Source organism: Phalaenopsis equestris, unplaced genomic scaffold (assembly GCF_001263595.1).
Source record: "Phalaenopsis equestris unplaced genomic scaffold, ASM126359v1 Scaffold000103, whole genome shotgun sequence".
In the NCBI taxonomy this organism is placed as follows: Eukaryota; Viridiplantae; Streptophyta; class Magnoliopsida; order Asparagales; family Orchidaceae; genus Phalaenopsis; species Phalaenopsis equestris.
Window position 1 is genome coordinate 321,219 of NW_018164545.1, and position 11,916 is coordinate 333,134.

General features: G+C 33.4%; 1 protein-coding gene across 4 annotated transcripts in view; it reads left to right on the forward strand.

Moving 5' to 3' along the window:
- The first annotated feature begins 1,373 nt into the window (after window positions 1-1,373).
- The window catches only part of LOC110020582 (protein IQ-DOMAIN 1), a 39,546-nt gene continuing 29,003 nt past the window's right edge, over window positions 1,374-11,916 (forward strand). For all 4 annotated transcript variants that reach the window (XM_020718726.1, XM_020718727.1, XM_020718728.1 and 1 more), the window contains exon 1: window positions 1,374-1,496. The gene's annotated coding sequence lies outside the window, so the exon portion shown is untranslated. The remainder of the gene's footprint in view (window positions 1,497-11,916) is intronic.

The window sequence follows — 11,916 nt, forward strand, 5'->3', positions numbered from 1 at the left end:
GTTCTTTACAGCCAACTATCCATCCAACAATCGTGGAAAATTGCAGTCATCAACATAATGCAAGCTTTTTTACCCATTCAGCTGTGAACAAACATCGGCACAACAGAATTGTTTCTTTAACCAATTCTATCATAATAATCTCGTCTCAATCAAATCCACTTGTTTAAATATTAAGCTCGGCTCAACTCGTCTACACCACAAACAAGATGAATAATAAAAAGGACATTAACATACCTACCACCATATTATTATATATTTACATATCTAATACCAAAACCTTATTTTTTACCTTTATACCATCCAAATATTTCAAATTGCATAAAAACTATAACTATTTTTACTTTAAAAAAATAAAATACACCTTCTAATGCATAGGTAAGATGACATATATGTAAAAATCAAACTTTAGGTGTTAGATATGTAAATACATAGGAATTAAGTGATATGTATGTAAATCTTCCTAATAAAAGTAACATGGTCCCACAAACAGAACGGACAACTTCTAAGAAATTATGTGACATGTTGAAGAAAGTCAGAAAACATGACTTAAAGAATACCAAAGATATGAACCACTCCCACCAAAAGCTTTTTCATACAAAAAATGAACCAAATGATCCTTCTAAAATATAAAACAACTTGAATACCAAATCGTAGGGAATAGAGCATTGCATCAATATCATCTTGCCTCTCGAACAAATATCCTAAAAGAATCAATAATTTTGAATAACATGGAGACCATACGAACAAAATACAAAAAAAAATTTTCGGTAGATACGAATAAACACAGTTCGAAGAAAGGCAGGAATGAGAAATGGAGAAGAAAACCCTCTGGATGCTTCAAACATATCACAATAACAGTGGATCTATATTTTTACCAGCGATATATGCATATTCAAACTGGATCTAGGTTTTAGCCACCAAACACTTTCAAACAGATGGATCGACTGAAATCTCTTGCCAAAATCTTAAATCTCTCAGCAAAATGAGGGAAATGAGGGAGGAGCCGAGCGGGGAAAATGAGTTTTTTTACCTGCGAAGCGACGGAGGCGGGATCGACGTTGAATGTTCGAAGGAAGGTCGGCTGCGGGCTTACGAGGGTAGCGGAGTAAAAAAAAAATTGAGCCCAAACGCGGATGCGAATCGTGTAATAGAATATAAAAATACTTAAAACACGAAATACGAACACTTGACTGCCCACATTAAGCATTTTCCTCCGAGAGGGCCCTTAGATCTAATCCCTTGAGAGCAGGGTAGGACACTGAAACAGCCATCGTAACGTCAAAATTGGGAATATGGAGGGTGAGAGCCAGTAGTGTAAGAGAAAGAGCTACCATTGATGGATCTCGAGGCCAGAGCTCAAAAGCTCGTCGAAAGCTCTTCCAGTGGAAGGCCTGGGGAGTTGAACAGTTGTCGTAACGCTTTTGCTGGCAACCGTTCGGGAAGGGAAGGGAAAAGAAGAGAATGAGAAGAGAATGGGCGACTGTTCGAGCTTGGAGGTGAGTTTTGATGTTGGTGGATTCCGCCATTTCGGCTTTTCTCAGTATTCTGATGGTATTTGAGGCACACTTTGTTAGATCTGGGCTTGCACATGCGGCTAAGCTCGAATTATGCGATTCTGGAGTTGAATGCGTGTTTTCCGCTTCTTCTTTTTGGTGTTTTTTTTGGAATGGGTGTGATTTTTTGCCCTAAATCTAGCTTAGACTGAATGGATGCAGCGATTGTGGCACCATGGTTATTCTGGCGGAAATCAGTTCTTCGTAGCAACTTCTTGCTAATTTTATACTTTTATATTCGCGTTGAAGTCAAAGTATTCTTTCTTATCCATTTATTTCATTCCTTTTATTGGTCGCTTGGTTGGAGTTTAGATATGTCTACTTCTCCAACTGGTACTTTTTGTACCGGCTTTCGACTTCCCGTCATTTAGGTGGTTAGTTGAGTGCTTTGGTGTCGTCCAACAATTCCTGGGTTTTCCCTCTGCCCCTCCTATAAAAAAGTGAGGAATTTTATATGCTACCGTCATTTTCTTGATGGCTTGACAAAAAAATTGTTGAGATTAATGTCTCGCTTGAATAAATTACTCTCGAAATCTTCCTAAAATATACATACTCCATTTCTTGCGTTGTATGATATGAATTTATTTTATTTTATTTGATTAGATTTGTCCTAAACTAATGTTTCTTGTGTTGCAAGCTGAATTTTGTCTATGTAAGAGAAATTATAGTTGAACCAAGCCAATAAGAATCATCATTCTCTGCTCCAAGTCTTCCGCACCTCTCTTCTCTGTGATTTGAGTATGTTGCAGGAGGTTGTAAAACTTGGGGAAATAATCTTTACCCCAACTCGTTTATCTAATTGAGCATTTAACCTTTACTGGTTTGAAATATACAGATAAACGCATGTAGTTTTGACTAAAGTATCCCAATTATATTTCCATCTAAGTTGATGGAGAAAAAATACTTTTCTCATCAGAAGTGATGTTGTGGCAAACCGCAGCATTCATTTCCCTTTTACCTTTGAAGCATTTTTTTTTCTTCATCCAAAACCTTTTCACCTTCTCTCCTCTACTTACTTCTGGAAGGGGGATTATGAAGAGTGGTGATGACAATGACATAGACGCAAACATTGATTATATCCAATGTTGTAGCATGTTTTGCACATGACTATTATAGATGGATTTTTGTTGAATTTTATGATTATTCCTTGCTCTTATTTTGTATGGAATGATGTGCAGATTATTCTCATTTTGATTTTGTGATATATTGCCCTGTTGTAGCATGCATTTGCATCTAGTTTCTGGAAGTCTTGTAGGATGCACACCATAGAAATTATTTTATATGAATTCTTTAACATGACGATGTAAAATTCACTGACATGCAATTTATCTATATTATTATTTCCTGTGTATTGAAAGGATAGCTGTTTGTTTTTTACAAGTTGAGTTATGTTATCTTGCAAAAGGACAAGCGGATGAGCTTTTTTTAAATGTGAGAGTAGTAGATGTGAGCCCTCTATTAGATGTACATGAAAAGCTAAACGATTAGGCATACGTGCAAACAAGATGATATTTGGGACCTCTTTTTTTTTCAGGGAGGGGGTTGAGGATAAAATGAATACTTCACAATATGATGCTCTTTTGTTAGGGGATAGTAGACAACAGACACTAGAATGATAATTTTAGTTTAATCAACTTTATTGCTATATGAAATAAATGCTGAGATGAACAAACATCCATTCCATGATTCTATGCTTTTTCCCATTCCAATTTTGTATAAAAGGAATTATGAATGTGGTGATATAATATCATAGTTTGTGTTTGAATAGTAACATTTCTATCATACTTGATTTGCTATCTAAATTTTTATAGTTGCACGTTTTTGTTTTTTATGTATATCATGGCTCTACATACAAGCATTTGTGATTATGAATAACACTCAAGCATGATATGATATAATCTTACTAATATACATGACTTATGGTGATTTCCTAGTATATTATCAATTTAATTTCTTTCATATGTTTCATGACAAAGTTGCATAGATATGATGAATGATCATGCATGTCCCTTACTCATCGACTAAAAGAATTTTGAGCTGGAGCTTTGATTTTTTATTTGGCTTTATACTCACCATTGTATGGACCTATGTGTTGTGTTAGGGTAAGTGTAAAGGTATCATTAAGGGGCAGAGTTGTAGATTGAGCTGATTTTATTCGGGAAGATGTACTATTATATGTATTGATTTTTCTATTATATATTGTTGTTATAAGAGATTATTATATGAGATAACGTGACAAGTATAGGGAATGTTGTTCAAGTTTTACTTGTGGATGTTAGTGGCGTTATGTATGTATCAAATGATGTGGGTATATGGTGTAATATTAATCATGTTAATAAAAAATTGGTTTGTTTTTATGAAGTCTAATGTTAATTTAATCTTATAATTACTTATATCACTTGGAAGGTTTTTCTACAACTCCTTGTGATGGTCTACATTATGCATTCGGGTGGGGCATGATGGGGTTGCTGTAATAAGGCTATTTACTTCTTGTTGTGGTTTCTTGTGGGTTTCAATTTGATGATGGCCAACATGTAGCATTGATTTGATTGAGTTGGAGGTTTAAAATTAAATATGGAACTTTTTTCTATTCAGTGATATTAAATGAAGTTAAGTTGAGATTGATCCCGTGCCAAGCTCATATACTAGTTTAAGTTTGAAGTGTCTATAAATAATGATCTGTGACATAAATTTGGGCATAACTAAATCTATTTTTCAAGTTCAGTCTTTTAAGATTAAGTTGATGTGTGATTACTTTTAGTGATATGTTTGGCTAGTTGATTTCAAGGTAGTCAACCATCCCCATGCTATTTGTATTGACACATGACCTGATTATTCTTATTTCGGTAAACTTATTTATTGTTTTATTTCATTTGTTTGATTTGTTATGTGTTCTTAGTGCACTTAATTTTGATAAAAAAATGACACGTTGGAAATTTAATTTGTAGAAATTAATTTGATATATTTACTAATTTTATTTAATTTTAATGTCCTGTTCAGATTCTTGTATATTTTCGATCCTTTTTCTTATTTAAAGGAAGCTGGTTTTTGAATTGATTTGTTACTAAAGATTGTTAATCCTCTATTTTCCTTTGGACGAGTGCATCCCCACATCATATTAATTGTATTAGAAACATAAATCTATGTCATCCTGCATTGGATTGTTATTAGAACTTAAGTTTGTTTCAATATGTTACTTGAAGCAGGGCAAAAATTTGATATATTTACTAATTTTATTTAATTTTAATGTCCTGTTCAGATTCTTGTATATTTTCGATCCTTTTTTCTTATTTAAAGGAAGCGGGTTTTTGAATTAATTTGTTACTAAAGATTTGTTAATCCTCTATTTTCTTTTGTGCATCCCCACAGCATATTAATTATATTAGAAAACTTAAATCTATGTCATCCTGCATTGGAATCTTATTAGAACTTAAGTTTGTTTAAATATGTTTCTTGAAGCAGGGCAAAATATTAGAGTGACTTAATAGATTATGAAAGTAATGGAAGTTTGCTATTTTACAAAAACAATTAAATGAGCTTATAAATAAGTAAAATTAATTATAATGTGACAATAATTCGGTTAAATTAAAGATTGATAATTTGGAAGATGATCAAGTTTATCCATTTGAACCTAAAGTGGATTCCATTTAGAATGTGATACGAACCAAGACGAATTTTCACCGCAAATTATGACAAAAAATACTTTTCTTCAATAGCACAAAACGACACAACTAAATATATAAAGATAAACACCTACATTTCGAGATGTTAGTAATCTTTCCCAACACCTACGATTCGAGGGGTAGACGATCTGTCCCAAATCCTAACCCTAAGACTCAAAGACCATAATCTCATGTATAATTCTAACACTAAACATATTAGCCCTATTTATACCCCTAAAATAATAAATAATAAAAGGCTAAATTGTTTTTTTAGCATTGCACTTAAAATAAGTCTTCAAATTATTTGGTGGGCCTGGCGTGGTGGAAAGCATCGTCGGTACCGGTATAACATTACTCCCCTACCAATAAGGCACCTTATTCTCAAGTTTGAAAAAAAAAGAAACTATTGAAGGATCAAGTCGTATGGCTCCCCCTTGGCGTCTTCATCTAATAATTTTTTTCATTTAAACTGAAATTTATAGTGACCCTCATAAGTTTGAAATACTGTTTTGTGCACATCCTTCAGCTGCATCCAAATCTCAAGTCAATTTTATAAAAAAGTGAAAGATAAAATAGTAAATTGAGATGATAAATGAAACTATTTTATTATTACATTTATTTATTTCATATAAACAATCATTTAATGGGAGTTAATCTTCTATTATGCTCGATTGAAAGGAGATTAGAACTTCTGTTATGCTCAACTGAAAGGAGAGGAGAGAGAATCAATGTTTAGTAGTAGGCCCAATTCAACTGATTCTACCACTGCAGGGCCAATCATAGTCAAACTCTGAGTTTGATCCTGGCTCAGAAGAAATGCTAGCTATATGCTTAACACATGTAAGTCGAACTTTGTTTTTGGGGAGCGGGGCAGAAGGAGAAGAACCACTGGCTTTACGCGATTGACCACGTCTATATGTGTATTAAATGTACAACCTTCATAACTTTTTTCAAAACCCACAAAAAGATTGACAATCATTTCCATTTTTATGTCATTTTTACATGCACTAATACGTTGCTTCCCCAACCAGTTCTATATGGGGGTGATTTAATAGTTAAATATGCATCTGCATATATCATATTTTATTGCCATCTCTTAATTTAACATTTTCCTTAAATAATTTAAGAATATGAAAAATATAAAATTTCTACATTAGAAAGAAAATACTAAAAGCAATTTAGGGGTGTAAACAAGTCGAGTCGCCCTCGGCTTCAGCTTGATTATTTTTATTGATATAGAGCTTAAGTTTAAGAGTTCGAGTCAGCTCGTGCACCGGTTTGTTTATTATAAAAAAGAGAAAATGTTATTTATTTAAAATAACTTTATAGTAAGTTAACAAATAAAATGAACAATTATGAGATAAATAGTAAGAAGCCAGTTTATATATAATAAAAAAAATATTATTTTCATAATATTTTTAATACCTTAATGATAAAGTTTTGAAATTTAATATATTTTGAGTTTAATTTATGTTTAATTTATGTTAATGCTTTTTTTAAATTAGTCGGCTTACGAGCTAACGAGTCGATTCGGGGCTGGCTTGAGCTTGGTTTGTTAGCTCATCGAGCTCAGCTCACGATCCACTTATCGAGTCGAGCTCGAGCCAGCCCACGAGTTGGCTGGACTCACTTGCACCTCTAAAAGCATTAAAAACATGCGAGCCAGACTCACTTGCACCTCTAAAAGCATTAAAAACATGCGTTTAATTTTTAAAATTAAAGAAACTATTTTAAAATAAAATTTTATTTACCCGCCTGTTCAGTATGTTCGGATGTCCTTTTGTCAAGCAATTTCATTAATGTACATATAGTAACACAATGTTTTTGATTAACTTTTAGTATTTTTTTTATAATATTACTGCAATATGTTTTCAATAGATAATAATAAATTTTTAAAGGTAACTACATGTAAGTGTAGTTAACTTTAACAAAGAAATAAATTTTTAACCTTTATTACTTGAGTGCTTTTGGTAATAACCTGCATTCACTTATCTTTTAAAATTTATTTCTCTTTACTTTTTAGGTTAATTATAACTTATAATTAAAAGATTGTTAGTATTATATATAACAAAGCATTAAGATTATGAATATGTTAATAAAGTTTTGGTACTGTAGTTGCATTATGAGATAATTGAAGATCCAAAAACTACACATTAGATTTAAATCTAGTCTGATACTTATTTTCAAGAGTGAAATTATGCTTACCAAATTCCATATCTCAAAAGTTTTTTCAACTAGCATTGGACTTTTGCTAAAATGAACAATGTCTAAGAGAATTAGTGCATATACAGAGGGCATTGTTTTACCACATCAATCAATATTAGTTTATTGCATCTATTTCATCCAAGGATGGTAACATTGCCAATAATAAAAACAACAAGGAGAAATCATCTGCATCTTCAATTTTTTTTTTCTAAGGTGCAACTTCATTTTGGTCTAACCTTATGCCAAGAATTGTTTTAAATATTGTAAAATTGGTCATTGTGTTAATATGTAATCTTGCAAGAATTTGCATATAGATGTGGAGGATGATAAGTTAAATGATGGTGATGATTTTTATGAGTTTGATGAATAAATTGGTGATGTTGAGAATGTTTTAATTGATAATTATTTGAATGTCACGCATTGCTAAGCACCACTCTTATGCTTAAATCGGGTTGGAGGAGGATTGTGATTTTTCAAAGTTATTTTGATCAAAGCTATGAAAAGTTGTATGAATATTGTATTTAAGTTTTCCATAGATTCTATCATTTTGAAAATCGAACTGCAACCGCAATCTTATAAGGTAGTTTGAGTAGAAAACATTGCAATGTTTGCAACTCAAATGTTTAGTCTAGATTCAAATGACTTCTTATATTGATATAATCTAATATGATATGCTACCCATTGACATGGGTGTCCCTCTTGCATTGATGCGGGCCATCCAAAGGTGGAATGGGGTCGCATCTAACATGCGGGAGTTTTTGTGAATGTAAACAACGAGCCGACTGCTTTGCCTCTACTGAATCGGGCCATGTTTGATCCCTTCCAAAGAGTTTTCCGGTTCACCTGGGCCACTTCTAGTAATCCTGTCTTTGCTAATTCGTTGTCTTGAGAGTCGAGGGTTGTGTAGTTCACCTGGGCCAATCCTGTTATTGCTAATTCGTTGTCTTGAGAGTCGAGGGTTGTGTGAGTTTGTTTGGGACAGCCTTAGCAGGTCTGTTTCTCTGTTTGAGAGTTGCATCCAAGAGTTTGGGTGGTCTTTCGGCTGTATCTCGTTCTCGAGGTGGTGATTATCTTCCTTATCCCCCTTATGCATCATTCCCACTTCGCTTCCAGCCACCCCTTCCCAACTGCAGCTGCCACAACAGCCACATATAGCTGTTTTTCCCATAGTTTTTCCCTTTTCCTTGCTTCCACCATCCTGGAAAGCCATCCTTTCGCTGTCCTGCTGTCCACCGCATCCCCCTTCGCTGCCGCTGCCCACCTCGCTTGCTCACGCAGTCCAGAATATCACTTCCCTACTGTTTTACCACCGTCTATCCCCCCCTCTTCCCTTTCCTCACTACCTTTTTGCTGCCATCATCACCCTCTTGATGCCGCTCCACCATCTGGCCTTCCAACTTCCTTTTACTTTTTCTTTGGAAGTTCAAACCCTCGTTGATCACCACTGCCACCCCAAGATCCACCCTAGTGTGCGTTTGTGTGTGTTGTGTTGTTATTTACCATTTCCGTGTGTTGGTTTTAATCGCTTATTGGCTTTTCCAGTATATTATTTGTTTTGCTTGTTGTTGTTTTGGTTAGCTCCAGTATCACGCATGAATATTCTTGTTAATTTAGGTAGATCTTGGCTATATTATTTAGATGCTATACATTTGAAAGGTCTTATGATTAGTTGGAGAGTGATAGTTTTGAAACCTACAAGCCTACGGGCAAATCTTAATCTGTTAAAGAATCTAGTGCTTACAATCGAGTAAAAAGGCTACATATTCTGAGTGAAAATCTGATTGAGGAATTTTTTAGACAGAATGTTGTGATCTATGCCTTAATTGTTATGGAATTGAATAGTTACTTGATGTTTTGACTTCACCTATATTCCTGTGTAGTTTTGGAATTGGGTTATTACTTGAAGTTGTGACATTGTCGGGTGATTTCAATGAAGTGTTGAGTGATTTTAAAAGTATCTGTCCTGCAAACTTTCTATTGATTTATCATTGCTAAGGGATACACAACATGTTCATAGATCATCATTGACTAATTTGTCTCATTATAGGATGAATTTCATAGACAATGTTGAGCTTAAGAGATAAGATATACATTACTCAAGATAGAGTTTATTAGTAAAATACAAGCACTTGAGCTGTGTATGGTTTGTTCAAATATACAAGAATGGTAGTTGTGGGATGTCTGTAGATAGTATAACCATTAGTTAATCAAATATAGATTTATTATATCTCATTTGGTTGACGTTATGGATATATGAGTGACGTTTTATTATTTTCTGATATTGTTTTGAGGAGTGGATGCTGTGGAGTTTGAATGAGAAAATGTTGTGTGAAAATTGCTTTTAAAGCTAAAGATGTAATAAATGAATGGTTGTTGATTCCTATGGATTAATCAAGCACCTATTAATGTGAAGATAATGAATCATTTCTTGTGACCTTTCATTAAAAAAATTCTTGTTCACTTTGATGGTTTTCTTATTTATTCCAAGACACAAGATGATCATTTTCTGCATCATAGAAAAAAAATTGAGGTTAATGGTTGAGGATTTATATTTAAATGCGAAGAAATGTTATTTTGTGATCACTTGTAATGTTTTTATCTTTGGTTGTGTTTGAAATGTATTATTGTTAATTATGTTTATGTTAAAAGAATTAAGGATTTGTCAAAGCATACTAATAATGTTATATTTAAGGTTTTTGTGGTTTGTTTTTTTTAATGATTAATTCATTAAAGCATTTATTGTGGTCATTATAGGAAAATAACATATTTCTAGTTAATTTTTCTATTGGTATTGAGCCATTTACTGTCGAAAACTTAAGTAAAAACCTTGTTGAAATTGAATTTGGTCGAGTAAAACTTTGTTAGAAAATACTTTTCAATGGAGTTTTAGAGGGTTTGACCGCCAAGACTTACTAGAGGTCTGCGTATTATCATTAAAAAATAATATTATATATGTCATGAAAATAACATAATAACAATTCTTAAAACGAAGTAATAGGTACCAATGTACACAATGAAAAAAACACAATTAAATGTTCAAAAAATATTAAAATATGCTTAATACAAATAATATAGTCATTTTAAATTATGACATGTTTGTTTTTTACAGAAAAGAGGGAACAATTATGGAAATCGCTCTTAATACAATTGATGCTCTGATAATCGTATAGATTTCATACCATATTTGTATTACAATTTGAGTTTTAACATGACGTTAATTATTTGATCGACTTGCTTAAATTTGACCGACCGAGTGGTAACCGCGTCTGAGGTGACCGACCGAGTGGTAACCGCGTCATGGGCCGAAGCGCCTGGTTGAGTGTTGATTTCGTTCGCTGTGGTAAAGGTGGGTCGACCTATTAGATGCTATCAAGGATTCCCGCCTGTGTCCCAGTCAGTCGAGACTATCGGCGTGATCTGTCGTTCGAATCTCTCATCATGGTGTGTCAATCGATTCTTGGCCACTTGGCTGATGGTAGGGCAGAGGATGTCTTGGTTGTCTGGCCGTCATCTGGGCCGTTTGAATACTTTGAGATTCGACTGACAGTTGTGGTGTACAAGTTCATATCATAAAGTATTCAAATATTGTGATTTGCTTTTTGCTTCTAGTATGTCCCCCTTTTATGGGTACACAAATGAAGCTCTAAGATGGTAAGATCACTTCACATAATCCATTTTTGCAAAAATGCTAAATAAATTAATAAAAAAATATAATAATAGAAGGCATATATAAATTTATACTTACCATTATGCTATGTGTGCAATTAAGGGTCTGTTTGGGGTAGCTGTAGCTTATTGAATAATTTGTTGATAAACTGATTAAAAATAATTTACTGATAAGCTAGATGCCGTGACTATTACAATTTTTTATTTTTTTGAAAAAACCGAACTGCTGCCAAAAAGCTGCCACCGCATCTAGATTGATGCGGTGTGAAAAACTTTGTTTTGAAAACGCATAAGCTGCCAAAACGTAGTTTACCCAAACAGGCCGGGTGCGTTTTCAAACGCCATCTCACCAAATAAGCTGCCCCAAATTAAATCACTATCATAGGGAGGCTGTTATTCATCCACAGTTAAAAACATAGCTTTATTTATTTTGCTTTTTGTTCTTCACATACTCTAGACTTTCCCAGTCTGTACTTTAACTGATCCACACTCCTTTGCCATGCTTTTTGATCTCTACCTAGATTTGTGAAATGTAGAGAAAATAACATGCAAGTATGGTGTGTCAGGTCTTTGAAATTTTCTCCCAATTTGCTCCTGTTATTGGAGAAGCCAGTAAAGTGCTTATGCATTACATAGGCATGTTATTGATGTCTCGAAGTTATAGATTTTCTTGGGTACAATGCAAAGTTATTAAGGATTTTTGACATAAATAAAATAAGAAAACTCTGAAGCATTTTAGGTAAATTTTTTTATTAAAACTTATTTAAACACACACACACACACTTATATAACATTATGTTAATTAACTTAATTTCAAATCTCAATTCTAC